We start from the raw sequence: 16,889 nt of genomic DNA, 5'->3' as shown, positions 1-16,889 counted from the left end.
TTTTCCTTTCAACACATATCTTCTGTATCCTGCAGGTACCTACTTTATTTGCCAGTAGACAAACGGCAATACCTGCACAGCTAACTACATGTGTTCATTCTATATGTATTTCTCCTTCCTTCCTTTTGGGCACCTTCCTTCTCTCTGTCTACTTCCTAGAATATCTATCTGGAAGATTTTTACTGTAATTTTGAAGGCCTGCAGAGAGTGCATGGATGAAAGCAATGAACAGTAAGCAACCTTATATGGAGAAGTTTGACCATTCCCTTTTAAACCAAAATAGAAATTACTCTTCTTTTTAACTCTCAAGCACCTTGTTATCAGGAAAAAAAAAAAAAAAAAGGCGTGGGGGAAGCTGTTTTATTCTTATGATGTTCTATTTGAAATATTTGGGGATAAATACACTGTATTTACAACAAATTTCAATGAGGTTCCATATGTGATTATATTCATTTTATTAGCATTCATTATTATGAAACATTTCATACAATGAAATAAGAGCAAGTTGAGTCCCTTTATTCTTGATGCATTTAATAGCTTAGATTATTATTATTTTAAAGCAACTTTTTTTTTTTTTTTTTAACTTCCAGTTAATATAGCACACTTTGTGTGGGAGATCTCGTTTCACCTGAGAGCTAATGTATCTGGGATATCAATGCCATTAACGCTGCTAATCTTTTTCCAGCCCACGTCAGCTTTCTTAACTTAATCAATTCACTTAGTGCCTATAAAATAAATAGGAATGCAGAGCATTTTAGATTGAACAGTTTCTTATAGGTAGATTACATTCATACATTTGAATGATTTGCAAATGACTGCTTTGGGTAATTAAGAACTACAATAAGTATTTGAAATTAAATAGCCTATTAATATTGTCACTCAGGTTCAAATGCATCTAATTAGATCACATGTAATCACAGAGATAAACATTTTCTCCACAGCCACTTTCCTCCTTAAAAATAGCTACTTGTTCAAACTTTAGTAAACTTTTGCATTTGAAAAAAAACTTTGTTGCTCACATACTTTTCTACTGAAGGAAATTCACAGTGCAGTTGTACCTTAGAAGTAAATCCCAAGAGACATAAGATACCTTGAGATTTAAATGAAAATAGAATATCTCATGTTAACCAAAATTGTCAGATGGTTCATTTCAGCACAAAACAGCAGACAACAGAATTTATGCTGGGTTTCATCAACTAATGAGATTTTTTTTCTTATTCTTCATTTTCTCTTTACTTAAATTTTACTTCTGCATTCAGTCCCACAGTTAAAAAACTTCTAGGGAAAAAAACAAAACAAAACAATACAAACAACTCCTTGGAGCATGTATTTTTGTTTGTAACTTAATCTAAAGGGTGTTTTGACTTTCCATAACTAACTCATACATGTGGGTATGGGTTTGTAACCTATTTACAAATGGGTTTTACAAACAGAAATAAAGGAAATAGGCTTTTAGCTAACAATGAATTTCAAAATTTTTTTTGGTCCATATTTTACATTTTACTATGAATCAAAGATTGTACAGCATATTTAAGATATGATACATATTGTATTCTATTTGATTAACTGTGATTAGAAATACTGACTTAGAATCCTAAAATCCTAGAATCCTAGAATTATCAAGGTTGGAAAAGACCTCCAAGATCATCCAGTCCAACCATCCCCCTACCACCAATGTCACCCACTAAACCATGTCCCTAAGCACCACATCCAACCTTTCCTTGAACACCCCCAGGGATGGTGACTCCACCACCTCCCTGGGCAACCCATTCCAACACCTGACTGCTCTTTCTGAGAAGAAATGTCTCCTAATTTCCAACCTGAACCTCCCCTGGTGCAACTTATATTTATGTATGTTGGCAATAATAACTGCTAGTACTTATTCTTTGTTCAAAGGTAACATTTAGATTAGGATTTTAGCTGGAAGGAAAAATAAAAGAAAGGAGAAAATAATCTAACTCAAATTAAGTCAATATTCATGGTAAGATAAAATGTCTGTTTTTACATTAATTACTTTTTTATATTGTTAGTGACTTGGTTTACTGTTATCGTTAGCTTTTTTCTTTTTTTTCACCAAAAATTGTCAAATATAATTATAAAGGCAGCATAAGGTTTTCAGTACAATACTTTAGATATGTGTGTACTATCAAGAATATACAAAAACGTTCTGTCACAATGAACAACTACATTTCACCTACATTCTACATCATGTAAGTTCTATCAGTGCATAAACTAAATTTAGCATTTGTGATACTAGGGGTACATGTTTTAAAAGTAAAAAAATAAAACTATAAAATAAGAAAATAATTGTCTTCTTGAATATCATGTTCACTTTGACTCAAAGCATCTGACCGATGAATGTGTTATTCTTCTACTTCAGTGGGCTTGTTTCAGGGCTCTACAGCAAGGTCAAACGCTTCTGAAAGATTTTGTTTTCACCTGCCAGAGAAGTCTTTTTGAAAATATAATTAATTGAGAGATTTGGAGTTATTTTAAGACTACTAAGTTATGCACAATAAGCCTGACCGTCATCATCGACATGAAAGCACAGAAGTTTATTTAAACCTTTTGTTTCATTGTGTCATTAGCTACACTGAGGACACATGACAGAACTGGTGTAAAAAAGTTCATTCAAATATATGTCACCCAAAACTTCCACATTTAGAAAATGATTTCACCATTTCTGACTTTTTAGATACAGATCTTGTCTATGGCTAATTTTTTTGATAGTTAAATGATTCTAACTAAGTATATAGCCAAGACAAGAATGTGTGCATATATTTAAAAGGAACCACTTAACCTGGATATTTTTTTTTTATGCTCTTCCCAAGTCCAAGACCAAGGATGGTGTAGGGAGGCAGGAAAGTTTTTATCCTTCCATTGAAGTTGCAGAAAACAACTGAGTATACCACATCTGTAAGAATTCATATAATTTTGATACAACCATTTACAATCTGCATTACTAAATTTTTGCAGCATTGTAGACAAGCATGAACTGATGCTTTCCCCTCCTCAATGCTGACATCAAATCTGCTTCTGAATATAAGAATAATGTCATTCATAATAGCAAAACAGTACTTCAATCTGATCCTTTACTTAAACATAAACAATTAGATATGTTTATAATGCTGGCTTAAGTGGGAAGAGAAAAGTGAATTAGTATGAGTATTAGAGATACCGCAGAGATAAAAACAACAGTAAACCAAGGAAATAGAAGTGACAATGAATGTTCTTGCTCTGTAGTTATTTGATCACATAGCAACGCCACAATATTACCTACACCACAGACCTTCCAACAAACTATAATAAAATCAATATCATACACTCTCTGTTTATCTTCATTTAAGTGAGAGACCATTTATCAGAGAGGAGAAGAGCAGTTGTCAGAATAGTAAGTGTACTTTAAAGGCTTCCATTTGTAGGTTATCACTGGAATTAGCCAAGATTTTTGGATACTTTCTGTTCTTCGCAATTAGTTCATGTTTCTATTTCTTCCTCCAGTAACCTTTAAAAACTCGGGGGGGGGGGGGGGGGGATTAGAAGGAGGAGGAGTTGAAGGAAAATAGGGAACAGCCATAACATTCAGTGGCTGTCATCTCATGTGACAAGGCTTTGTTTTCCCCTTTCTAGGTAAGCTTTTTTCTCTCTTTCAGTTTGTCACTATTTCTCACCAGTTTCTCTAAGTCATAAGACTATTTAGCAAAACAAACAGTATGAATATATTTGCTCAAGCAGGGAGGGAAGTCTTAATACTGTATTTTTCTACAAACTGACTGAAGCTAGGAATTTGAACAAAGGGAAAGAAAGATCAGTTTGGGGGGAATGCATTTCATAGAAAAAAAAAAAAAAAACTGAGAGGAATATCCACAAAAGCTCATTTAAGAAGACTAAACTAATTAGGCTATAATATACCACTAAAATAATTTGTTTGTACTACTAAAACTCTAGGGAAATCTGGCTCAGCAATAAAGCCCAGCTGTTGCTACATTTTGATTTTGGATTTCTTGCAGTTCAGAGAATTCTAAAGGGATGCAGCTGTGAACTGCTCTGAATAGCAACTGTTTGCATCTTGGGTGAAGTGAGTTGAGTTGCTACTATTTTTTATTTTTGTTGTCATATCTTTTTTATACTAGTGCTTTCATAAACAGAAAGCTACTATATGGTTATTAACACTAATCCTGAGAACAGTTGGTATGAAAAAAAAAAACAACAATCTTTCATCTAAGTTATCCAGCTGTACAAAACAGTTACATATAGAACCTGTTCCAGCTGGAATATGGGATTCTGTCTATCTTACCCCTGAATCAACTTCACTGCGAGATACAGTCAAAGCAGTGACAGTCATTTGGAGAATCACAGGTTCTTAAGCATACAGATCCTTAGACTCTTCCTTGTTATATCCCTCCAAAATCTTGCATTATAGGTTTCCCATGTTTTGCAGATACCAGCAACTGAGACTAAAACCTCTGTCTAGAAGTATGAAGACATAATGTAAAACTCTACAAGCTAGTATTTTATACTAATTTCAGTGTTAATATTCCTAAGTATTACAGACTTTGCCACATGCAAGAGCAAGTTATGTTTTAGAGATGTAACTAACTAAGAAGACTATGCCTTATTTAAATTAGTGAGTCAGAAGTAAAGCAGTTCTTCATCCCATTTCTCCCACCAGGAACTTCTATAATGTACACCCTAACAAAATGAGAACTTTTATTAAATAGCAATGCCACTTAGGCACTGGACAGATTAGTCAACTGTTCCCCTAATTAAAAAAAAGATTATGCCTTGTTCTACCAACAGAGATATTCTCACACCGCAACTACGAATTTTATTATTTTGCTACTGCTTTTCAGGGGAGAATTGTGATGAGAACCTTGTGCAGCCTTTACATTTCATATGTCACAACAACTCACGTAAGTCTAATTAATGGCCATTTTATTAATCAGACCTTCAGCATCATTATCAGTGGCAGACTGCTGAAAAGCAGAGAAAAATGCATTGGGTGAATGTGACTTTTCAAAGAAAAGCTAGAAAAGTAAAATGGACAATATATATATATATGGACAATATATGTAATGGATAATATATATATATTGCATCATTAAGCACTAATTTTGGCTCATTAGTCTTTCTAATAGTCATTCACTAATTCTAATTCACCATTCACTAATCAGTCATTCTGTCAAGGAAGCATAAAATAAATTAATTTCCACCCGACACAATCTACAAAAGGAGATTTGAAGAAAAAAAAATTATAAAAGAAGTTTTGTGAAACCCAAAGAAAGCAAATATATCCTCCACATATAACTGAAAGAAAAAAAAAAAAAAAGAAAAAGGCCTCTAGGTTTCACAAAGACTGAAGTGCTAGGACAAACTAGATAACTGGATACTGAGGACTGTGCTATTCTATTTGATCCTGCAAACAGCTGTGCATGTGTTTGATTTGCAACATGTGAGTACTTCATTATGTTTGTTTACCTATGGAATTACACACATACATAGTTGTTTGAAGAACTGATATCCAAGTCATCCTCAGGCAAGTTAAAACCAAAAGTAGTATACTGATCACATAAGCCTAGAAGAGAAGGAAGAAGAATAGAGCTGTGGGAAGAGCTTGTTTTTCAGCTGTTTGGTGACACAAAGTATATCAATCATAATTTATTCCAATCTTTAAGTTAGAACCATATATATATGTATATATATATATATATATATATATTTTTTTTTTTCCCCGGTAGTATAGCCCCTCATTAAAGGGAATTCTAGAAATTAGAAAATTTGGGAGAGAAAAAAAAAAAAGGCATATTTTTTTTTCAGTTTAAGAAAAACAAATAATTACTTAACCAATGATAGCTTAATATTACTACTCTACATTTCATATACTGAAAAAGTGAAACTTATAGCTCTTATTATAAAAATTAAAAAAAAAGTCAAAAAGATAATTCAAACAGGTCTGAGTCATGTGAGATGATCAAATTCCATTTCACGGAATTTTGGGAGGTTGGAATTAGATGACCATTAACGTCCCTTCCAATCCAAACCATTCTATGGTTCTGTGGCTCTGTGTTTCAGTAATGAAGATATTGAACAGTATTGGTCCCACTATCAACCGCTGTGGTAAAGTGCTAGTGACATGCTTCCAGCTGGACTTTGTGCCACTGATTGCTATTCTCTGGGTACCGATGTTCAGCCAGTTTTAAATCCACCTGTCTGTCCAATTACCTAACCTGTAATTTTTCGCCTTCTCTGTGAGGATGGGCGATAGTGTCTGAAGTCTCAGACAGCTCCCTTAGCTACACTACTAGATGCAATTCATATATCCCCATGGACTTACGTATTTCCAGTTTGTTTATGCTCTCTGTAGCCCAGTCTTCCTCCCCTGAGGGTAGGTCTTCATTGCTCTGGTCTTACAGGTCTGGGATTCCTGAAGGTTGACTTCACCAGTAAAAACCAAGGCAAAGAAAGCATAGACTACCTCTGCCTTTCTCATGTCCTTTCAACCATGGGTGAATGTTTTCCCTAGCCTTCTTTTTGTGGTTTATATACTTTCTGTTCTGTTAGAATCCCTTGCCAATTTCAACTTCAGGTTGGCCTTGGCTTTTGTAACCCTGCCCAATGATCAAACACTGTACTCATCCTGGGTCATCTAGTTTGATTTTGTACTTGTTGGGATGGACATTTCTTGAGCTTGGAGGAGGAGGTGATCCTTGAATATCAACCAGTTCTCCTGGATACCTCTTCCTCCATGACCATATCCCATGGGATTCTTCCAAGCCAATCTCTACTTTTTGGCATGTAACTTTTCATTATATATAGAACTTAGTTGACTAAATTAGGATAGTGGATTCTACTTAGAAAAAGAACCTAAAAGTTATATTCTATTGCCTATTTATTTATTTATTTATTTATTTTGTGGGCAAGACTCTTCTGATTACATTTTTTAATTTCAACATGCATCTCACTCAAAAAAGATCAGATAATAAAAAAATATTATTTCTATTCTCTGATTACCCTCTGATACAACTGTTTGCAATATGTTTTCAATTTTATAAATAAAATTAGAGTATCATTTTACCGTTCTACTTCTTTCCGTATCCCATTCCAAAAATCACATGCATACACACAAAACTAAAACCAATAATATGTTTACAGACTGAATACCACATTAAAAATCTTAGTGGAAGCAGTAAACTATAATTTGATTCTGATGAGCATTTGAGAAGGGAGACAAGCAGGACAGAATAGGACTTCAAAATGGAATACTGCAGCACAAGGGAGCACTTTCTATACCAGAGCTGATAATCAGCAAGGCAGAGAACTACACTTTATCACATAGTGCAGGCTACATGGCAGCAAAAGATAGTGCTTTGGTGCCAGACAGAGGCGGCACAGTGAGCTTGGCAACACAGGAGATCACTCTTTGTAACAGTACAGACAAGCAAAGTGGTAGTCTCCTTACTTCCACACAGAACAGGTTAAAAAGCTCTGTGCTTGAAATAAACAGTGGTCTGATTTTATTATTATTATTTTTTTAAGTCAGCTGCATACAGAGGGTCTGTTTTGACTATATGCTTTTGTAAGCTATCATCTGGGGTTGAGATTGTTGTTAACTGAAAGCTGCCAAAAAATAATAAAAATAATAATAAAAAAATATACAGGGCTGAAAAATACACCAGTGTATCTGTAATACATTGATTTCTTTTCAAAAATACTCCTCAGAACTCCAGAATTCTATCTCACCAAATTTTTCACGCAATTTATACTTTAAACTTGATAAGGTTTTATTCTGCCATAGTACTTATTCATCTTAACTATGACCTACTTTTTTGCACGTATGTTAATACCTCTTGAACTAAAACACAAAAAAGAGCATACAAAAGATGGAAATGACAGGCAACAAAAGAGAAGTAGAAGCATTTCTCAAATATAGAGAAATTAAAGAACAAAGCCCATCATAAGCTAAACCTAGCAAGAGACGTTGGAGGTATCTGCTGTGTGTTGCCTGTGAAAAAGCCTTCACATTACACCCATCATCAAGAAAGATGAGAAGGGGAAAATGGAGAACTGTGGGTTGGCCAATCTCATCTCAGTCATTGGAATGGAGTATGTTCTTTTGGAATACATTTACAGGCATACTCAGGGCAAAAGAGTAATCTGTTCTACGCATTCTATACTTTGACTTTTTAAAGCCTTTCGACACTGTGTCCCACAACATTTTCAACTGTAAACTGATTAAATCTGAGCTGGAATACCTGAGTGTTAGACAGGCTCATAATTGGCTTGAATGGGCTCAAAAGGTGTTGGTCAATGCTTTAATATCTTGCTGGTGGCCTGTAATAGGTGGAGGATGTCCCAGATCAATACCAGCGTCCTTATTTTTCAACATTCTCATCAACAATTTAGATGACAAAACAGAGTGCACTCCCACCAAATTTACAACGACATTAAATTAGGGGGGTGGCTGACATGAGTTTAGAGCTTCAGTCTAGAGTATACATGATGACAAGCAGAAGCCTCACAAATTTCATATTTCATATTTTCACTTTTGCATACGGATCAGAAAAAACGTTTCAGTACAGACTCTGGGCTGACTGGCTAAGGTCTGCCATTGGACTCAATAGAGCCAATGGCTAGTATTCAGATGTGGATATGTGAATTTTCACATTCATTGCAGGGGTGGGGGTGGGAAAAAAAAAAAGACAGAAAAAAAAAGAAAAGAAAATGGAGAAAATTGTATCCATTAGATTTGTATCAGCAGTCCAAGGGAGTTTCTGTTCCCTTCTATATAGCAGTGGCAAGGCTGCACTTGGAACACTGGAACCAGTCTGTGCCCCCCTAGTTCATAAGTTTGTAAGTGATGTGAATAAACTGGAGGAGGGTTTGGTTGAAGAGGGTCACTCACCTTTAGCGCATGACCTTGAAGCATAGCTTCAGAGAGCTGGTTGAGGGAGATGGATTTCTTACGTGAATGGAAGAGGAGACAAAAGAAGTAGTATCAGCCTACAACCAGAAATAAAGGAACCAAGTTCTCCTCAGTGCTGGTGAATGATGGGGACAACAACTTATCTTTGTGGCTTGGGAGTTTCAGGCTGGACATCAGAATAATGTTTTTGCTATGAAGATGGTGTAGTAGTAGCAAGGGTTTCCCAGACAGGAAGCAAAATAAGCTCAGGAATCACCTAGCCAATGCTATCCATGGCTGTCTAGAACTACTTTTGGTAGTAGTCATCCTTTGAGCTGAAGAACAAACCTGATGATCTTTAAAAGTGCCTTCCAACCAGCATCTTGATTTCTATGTGTCTTGGTCCTATTAGATTCCTGCTATTCACATAATAGAAATTTGGTTCTATAAATATATTTTATTAATAACAGACATTTTTGGCCTGTCTTCTTTAATTTCATGCAGTTACTAGGATGAAGTTCAGAGGTACACTCCAGAAATCTAAAAATTCTTACAACTTCTAGAATTTGTAGTGTATTAGAAAATAAATTTAGAATTGAGAAAATGCCTTTTTTTACAATATACCATTCATTTTTAATAACAACATCATAAAAACTACAAATTGCAGGAGGGTTCAGAAATCTGCATACGGAACTTGATAGTAAATGAGAAGATATTGACTATAAGTCATGCAAGCATTTGTGTATGGAAAATTGTACTATACAGCAGCATGTAACTGTACAGAATTAAGAAATAAATTTCCATGTATGTGTTTGTTCAAGGAAAAAAAATATATATATATACATTAAAAAGTGTATTTAACAAGCTGGATGAACGGTCAAATCCAATGGGCAATTCATACAATCCTATGACAGGCAGAAGCATAAGAGCTACCAAGAATTTGACGTGTATTGCTCTGACTGTACTTACCCTTCAGGTACTTAAAAGAGAATAAAACCCTGGCCCAGCTGCAATCACTGAGTGTTTTGTCATTGATTTTAGGAGTGCTAGGATCAAACCCAACGAAGTTTGCTAACTGTAGCCTCCTGTGAAAACAGCTTATGCAGAAGAGATTGACAGTAATTATTTTACAGTTTTTGTGATTATTTTAGTATTTTATAAAGCAAAGCATAAAGCAGAATCAACTCCTGATTCTTATTTCTGACTCTATTAAACATATAATAGAAACAAGATATAAAATTATTATCTGTTCTTTCTACAATCCTTTCCACTATGTTTTCTCTAAAAATAGTACCTACTACATAGTGACTCATATAAGATGATAAAACTTTAGTACAAGAAATATGAAATTTGGCTTTATCACTATAGAAATATTGATGTGAAAAATTTGATGCTGCCTTTGTCAATTCTGTGCCCCATCAAAGTGCACAAACTTTCTACTTTCCTAGAGAAGTAAACATAACCAATTACAGAGGTGAGGCAACTAATAACAATATATTTACACTTTACAATCAAATGTTCCTGAAATATCCTTAAAAAAAAAACAAAAAAAAACAAACAAACAAACAAACAAAAACAACTGAATATGCTATCATTTGTGAAATGACTGTTATAACTAGAAAACAGTTTAAAAATTGCCTATAAACTGTTGACAGTCTTAGGTAATCCATATTAGGTGTCACACGTAAAAAAACACATACCATTCCACTCTGACTCGCAAATGTCTTTCAGTTTCTAGTCCAGAAACCAGATAATAATGTCTGTCTTTTACCTTCTGGCACTAAAGTTTTATTTAAGAATTGGAGTTTACAGTTGGAAAGAACAACAACAACAACAAAAAAAAGTGCATATATAGCAGCACGGTAATAACTTTTTGAAAATATGGCACCAACAAAAGTCTAGATATATTCTATTTTACACAAGGTATGCACACTACTATGTTAGCAAGAACATAAATAAAATGCTGCATAGAGAAAAAAGAATATATTCATTTTAAATGAGTTTAAATGTTACTATAGGAAGCATAGGAGAAGAGGTAAGTAATGGTTTTGAAAAATTTTCACCAAAATTATTAAACTGTTTGGCACATTTACTTGAAATTATTAGTCTGTTTTCTTGTAAGCAAATATCACCTTATGCATAGAAAAATAAGAAATATAAGTAGGAAATACCTATCACCTTCTGACTTTTTAAACAGCCTCTAAAAAGTAATACATACTTTTATTACTATATTTACATAATATGCCATTATATACTTAGTTCAAGAAAACACAAAATTAATCTAAGTACTACATAAAATGGAAAAAAAATCATTTTGAAATGAATGTTGGAAGAACATTTTTGTCATACACTTTGTTTACAAGTAATTGACATAATGTTAGACATAATGATTTTCCCCAAAATAATTTTTAACACTTAAGGAAAATGTGAGTAAATTTTAGTTCAAAGATACTCCTGGTAAACACTAACATTGAACAAACAAGAAGAAGTATAGAAATGCCTGAAGACAATTAACAGAGAGTAAACAATTGATAAAGAAAAAAAATCAGTAACCCTAGAAAATGAGTTAAGGAGAACTGTACGGTCAGCCATGTCAAAACTACCAGAAAGCCTGAAGACAGGCATATGCACGAATTGTTGACAAGCAAGTACTTCACTAACTTCTTCCCTCAGCAATTTCAAGGAAGCTGCCGATTAAAGGAAGTAATAAACACAAATATAAAATGTAACAGAACAAACATCCACAGAACTAGTAGTTTAAGTGATTTAAAACTTTCTTCTTTTAATATTTCCCCTAAGTAAACAAACAAGAAGAAAACTCTCCTAAATGGACTGTACAAGTAACCAGATATTCTTTGCGTGTTGTAAACTAAATCTTTTTTCCTTAACTTTTATGAATAGTGTTTATGAAAGCCCTCAAGCCTTTCTGCTGGTTTTGTATTACTTGATGGAAGCTTAAAATAAAATCTCATGGGAATAAGGTGAAAACAGTGACTAACACTGAAAGAAAAAAAATCTTTAGAGTATGTGCCTTAGTGTGCCTCAAGTTTTTATTACTTTTATTATTTTGCTTCTGTCTATCATTCTTATAAGATTCTATGATATTTTGATTTGCTCATTTTCCCTGCATTTTGAGTGTGAGGTTCATTGTTCATTATATAGAAGAATTACAGAATTTTCAAAAAAGCTCAGTGGTAGTAGTTAATTTCCTCAACTTTTGAAAGAACTGTCCTTGCTCTCACTGCATTAAAGGCAAAATTCTTCCTTAGTGAGTTCAGGTTTTCATCCTGAGTGATGTTTAGATGCCTTCATTGGTAAGATCTACAAAATCTAGCTGTGCTTTTTTGGCTAAATTGCTTCTGATTCATCAGTTGATGAACTGATGCTGATAAACCTAGCCTCTGCCAAAAGCCTAAATATGTTTTCATTTGAAGTATCTTTCTAAGAGAAACAAAAATAAAGCTTAAAAGCAAAGGGAAAACATGTCTTTTATCTAGTCTGGTACAGTATATCAGATGTTTCTTTTATATAATAGGTATCTTTTACATTACTTTTTTCATTATTTACCTTGCTCCTTTCTCCTCTGCAGCATGAGTTCTGTACCTTGGATCTTAGCCAACACCCCTCATTTCTCTTCAGTAGGGCAGATACTGAAAAAACCTTAATATTTTTTAAAGGTTCTGCTCATATCTTAGTGTATATATATATTAAAAAAAAAAAAAAAAAAAAAAAAAAAAAAAAAAAAACACTTTTTTTAACAGTACTTTTCTTAAAAAAAAAATATTGAAATCTGAAATGTGCTTTCATTTTACTGTGTATTGTTCTTTTGCCAACACAATCATTGCATTAGCATCCTTTCACTTGCAACCTGCAAGGTCATTATTGGCAAAGTATAAGGTCATATTGCATGTCTTGTGGCAAAAAGTCACAAATTAATCCTGAAAATTAATTTACACATCAACTTAATAAAGGGGTTTGTAGTTATATTCTAAAGCTTACTGAACAATTAGTAGTCTGGAGCTGCTTCTATTAAAAAGAAACATAACTGTCAATAATGCAAAACTAGGTGACATTAATATGATTATAATTTGAAAGTAAATGCAATTACAATTGAATTTTTATGAAGTTGTAATTTCTTATACAGTAGATCCATGCTGTCATATTCATAAATGTTTCATAAATGTTCATCTGTCAGATGAAAGTCCACAGATTTCATTAAGGAAGAATGTCATTACAGACTACAGGAGAAAAAAAAATAATCTAGATTTTCAATCTGCTTTCAAATGCATACCTTTACACTGCATTATTATTATTATTATTATTATTATTATTATTATTATTATTATTATTGCAAAAGAGAATATAAGTTCTTTTTCAACTTTTGTGGGATCAAATAACTGAAATAAATAATGCCCTTAACCTGAGACAATTGTCCATTCACCTTTCCTAAACAAAATGCGTATATGGTAGACAAATGTAGATAAAAGGAATTTCACCGGATGCTGATTTGTGAAAATTTGAAGTTCCATACAAATAGGAAGATAAAACACCTATAAAGACTAAAAGAAGAGAAGCAGTGAAATAAAAGTGTCCCCCTGTACTCGGCTCTGGTGAGGCTGCACTTCGAGTACTGTGTTCAGCTTTGGGCCCCTCGCTACAAGAAGGACATTGAGGTGCTCAAGCAAGTCCAGAGAAGGGCAACAAAGCTGATGAGGGGTCTTGAGAACAAGCATTACGAGGAGCAGCTGAGAGAGCTGGGATTGTTCATCCTGGAGAAGAGAAGGCTCAGGGGCGACCTTATTGCTCTCTATAAGTACCTTAAAGGAAGCTGTAGTGTGGTGGGGATTGGTCTATTCTCCCATGTGCCTGGTGATAGGATGACGGGGAATGGGCTAAAGTTGTGCCAAGGGAGGTTAAAGTTGGATATTAGGAAGAACTTCTCTACCGAAAGTGTTGTTAGGCAGTGGAATGGGCTGCCCAGGGAAGTGGTTGAGTCGCCATCCCTGGAGGTCTTTAAAAGACGTTTAGATGTAGAGCTTAGTGATACGGTTTAGTGGAGGTCTTGTTAGTGTTAGGTCAGAGGTTGGACTAGGTGATCTTGGAGGTCTCTTCCAACCTAGATGATTCTGTGATTGTGTGAAAAACCACAAGCACTACCAGCTAGCTCAAGCAATGACAAGCTCTGAAATAACAGGTGGACTAAGTGCTCTCAGAAAAAAAAGACTTTGGCACTAAGAAAATCCCACTGTTTTTTCTATGCTTCCTGTTGTGTTTATAGAAATAAGATTTTGTACCATCTGATTGCATAAAAGAAACACCATACTTGACTTTTCCTTGTGACGGAAACAATCCATAATTCCCCAAATGTGGTAAAGTGCTGGAGAAAGAAGGAACACTGCAGTCTGTTTGTTATGATTTACCTGTCAAGTGAAGGGAAAACACACCAAAGCATCTGAGACAAAGATGATTGTTTTTGTTGTTGATGGTGGTGTTTTATATTAAATTTGGTGATACAACATAATGATGTCTCTACTCTGTAAGTAGGATGTATGGCTCTTGCTGAGGGGTAACGGAATGTTTCATGTAGGGAATAACCTGCCAACTTAGCTGAGAGTTATTATTTGAACATTTATTGGAAATAACTTTAACGCTCTTGTACACAGGAAGCTAGAATAAAACTTTAATTTTAAGGTGACTGTTAGGCATGATCACTCGTCACAAGTTTCAGAAAGGCAGAAACAGCATTTTCAATGTGTTTCATATATACTAGTTTTCAATACAAGGGTTGAAGAAATATGCAAAGACTGTCACTGTAACTATTTTAAATGGTGATTTTATTGGTTTGGTGTTTTGTGCTTTTACCAGTACAGTCATTTCACTGTTGCCAGCAAGATAACCTCAAAACTAATCTTCTTTTTCGTCTTCTTCTTCGTCTTCGTCTTCTTTGTCGTCTTCTTCTTCTTCTTCATCTTCTTCTTCTTCTTCTTCTTCTTCTTCTTCTTCTTCTTCTTCGTCTTTGTCTTCGTTGTCTTCATCTTGTTGTTGTTGTTTATTTATTATTATTGAAAGAATTTTAAAAAAGGGGGGTGGGAGGGGGAGGGGAAGGAAACACGAGGCCTATATTTATTTGTCCTTTGCATCAGTAGAAAGAAAATACTGTGGAAATGAAACAATGTTAATATTATAGTCATATAGTTATAAACTTTTGTTGCGGTGATGCCTGAGACACTAAAGGCTGTGCTGTACTCTCTACACCATTTAATTAATGTTTATGAAGATAAGGGTGCCGTCCTAGAGGCTGCAGGGGTGGCTGTAGTGATGAAAGTCCAGGGCTGCCCCAGCCAGACAGAGCCAGTTCCAGCTGGCTCCAACCACCCCACTGCCAGGCATGGCTGAGCCCAGCAGCCGCCACTCTGGGGCACCTTAGGGAAAGTGTATTTAAGAAAGGGGAGAAACAAACAAATAAACAAACAAACGAAATACCAGACAGAGAGGAGGAAGAAACAAAAAGAGTGAGAAACAGCAGAGGGAACATCAAGGCCAGAGGAGGAGGAAAAGGAAGAGGAGGGGTACTGCAGGTACCAGAGCAGGAGCCCGTGAAGAACTTACACTCGAGCAGGTGGACATTTACTGAAAGAACTGTGATCCCTGGGGAGAGTACATACTGGAGTAGGAGAAAAATAAGATGGAAGGAGCTACAGAGATAAGCCATTATGTACTGACTATAACTGTACCCCTCCCCATTGCACCACTTAGAGAGGACAAGTAGGGGAGCTTGGAGTACAGCAGTGAAGTTGAGTCTGGGGGAGGGGGGAAAAAAGGTGTTGTCTTAATATTTGCCTTTGTTTGTCACTCACTATCTGAATCTATTTTAACTGACACTAAATTAAAACATTTTTCTCTAGGTCTGTTTTGCTTGTAGTGTAATTGTTAAGCAGTCTCCCAGCCTTTATGTCAACCTGGGAGCTTTCTCAGCTTATTTTCTCCTTTTGCCCAGCTGAGGAGAGGGAGAGAATGAGCAGCTGGATGGGATTTTTGGTGTTTGCCAAGGCTGATCCACCAGAGAAGAATAGAGTTTGGGCCCATTCATCCCTCAAAGTAGTTTGATTTGAGAAGTTGTCCTGGTTTCAGCTGTGACAGGGTTAATTTTCTTCCTAGTAGCTGGTATGTTGCTGTGTTTTGGATTTAGGATGAAAATGATATTGATAACACATTGATGTTTTAGTTGTTGCAGAGAAGTGCTTACACAGAGCCAAGGACATACCTTCTCATTATGTCTTGCCAGTGAGGAGGCTGGGGATGCACCAGGAGCTGGGAGGGGGTACAGACAGGACAGCTGGCCCAAATTGGTCAAAAAGATGTCCATATGGTGTCATGCTAAACAATAAAACTGGCTGGGAAAGGGTGGCTGCTGCTCAGGGTCCGGCTGGGTATCGGTCTGCAGGTGGTGAGCAGACCACTCTGCTCACCACACCTTGCAATCAAGATGACACTTTTAGAAGAGCTTAGATTATATTCTTCAAAGTGGTGTTGTGCATCACTTTGTATATTTTTTTGTCATTACTATTTTCCCTTCCTATTCTGTCTTAATAAATTGTCTTTATCTCAACCCAAATTTGTTGTTGTTGTTGTTTGTTTGTTTGTTTGTCTGTTTAATTATTATTCTCTTCCCCCATCCAACTGTGGGGGAGAGGGAGGAGTGAGCAAACAGCTGTGTGGTGCATAGCTGCCTGCTGGGTTAAACCGCAACAGAACTGTACAATAAATGAGCACCTCTTTATAATTTCTTTAGAACATCCTGTTTAATGTCATAACATTTTTGTAAAGATCAGAAACCAAATAAAGATTGACAAACAAAGGTATTAGGAATTTTTTGTTTGCCCATCACTCATTTTCAGAAGAAATCACCCAATAAAACCCTTCTACTGTCTTAAATAATATAAAAGATAAAATGACTGTGAAGTATATTGATATTTGGTGAACCCTA

At 35.2% G+C, this 16,889-nt stretch overlaps 1 long non-coding RNA gene across 1 annotated transcript in view; it reads left to right on the top strand.

Moving 5' to 3' along the window:
* The first annotated feature begins 9 nt into the window (after positions 1-9).
* Positions 10-16,889, top strand: part of LOC121070682 — a 30,203-nt gene continuing 13,323 nt past the window's right edge. Inside the window, exon 1 of the long non-coding RNA XR_005820169.1 lies at positions 10-35. This is a non-coding gene — a long non-coding RNA (uncharacterized LOC121070682). The remainder of the gene's footprint in view (positions 36-16,889) is intronic.

The sequence above is a fragment of the Cygnus olor genome, chromosome 1 (genome assembly GCF_009769625.2).
Source record: "Cygnus olor isolate bCygOlo1 chromosome 1, bCygOlo1.pri.v2, whole genome shotgun sequence".
In the NCBI taxonomy this organism is placed as follows: Eukaryota; Metazoa; Chordata; class Aves; order Anseriformes; family Anatidae; genus Cygnus; species Cygnus olor.
Note: the sequence above shows the minus strand (reverse complement) of the source record. Positions and strands in the feature narration are given on the sequence as shown.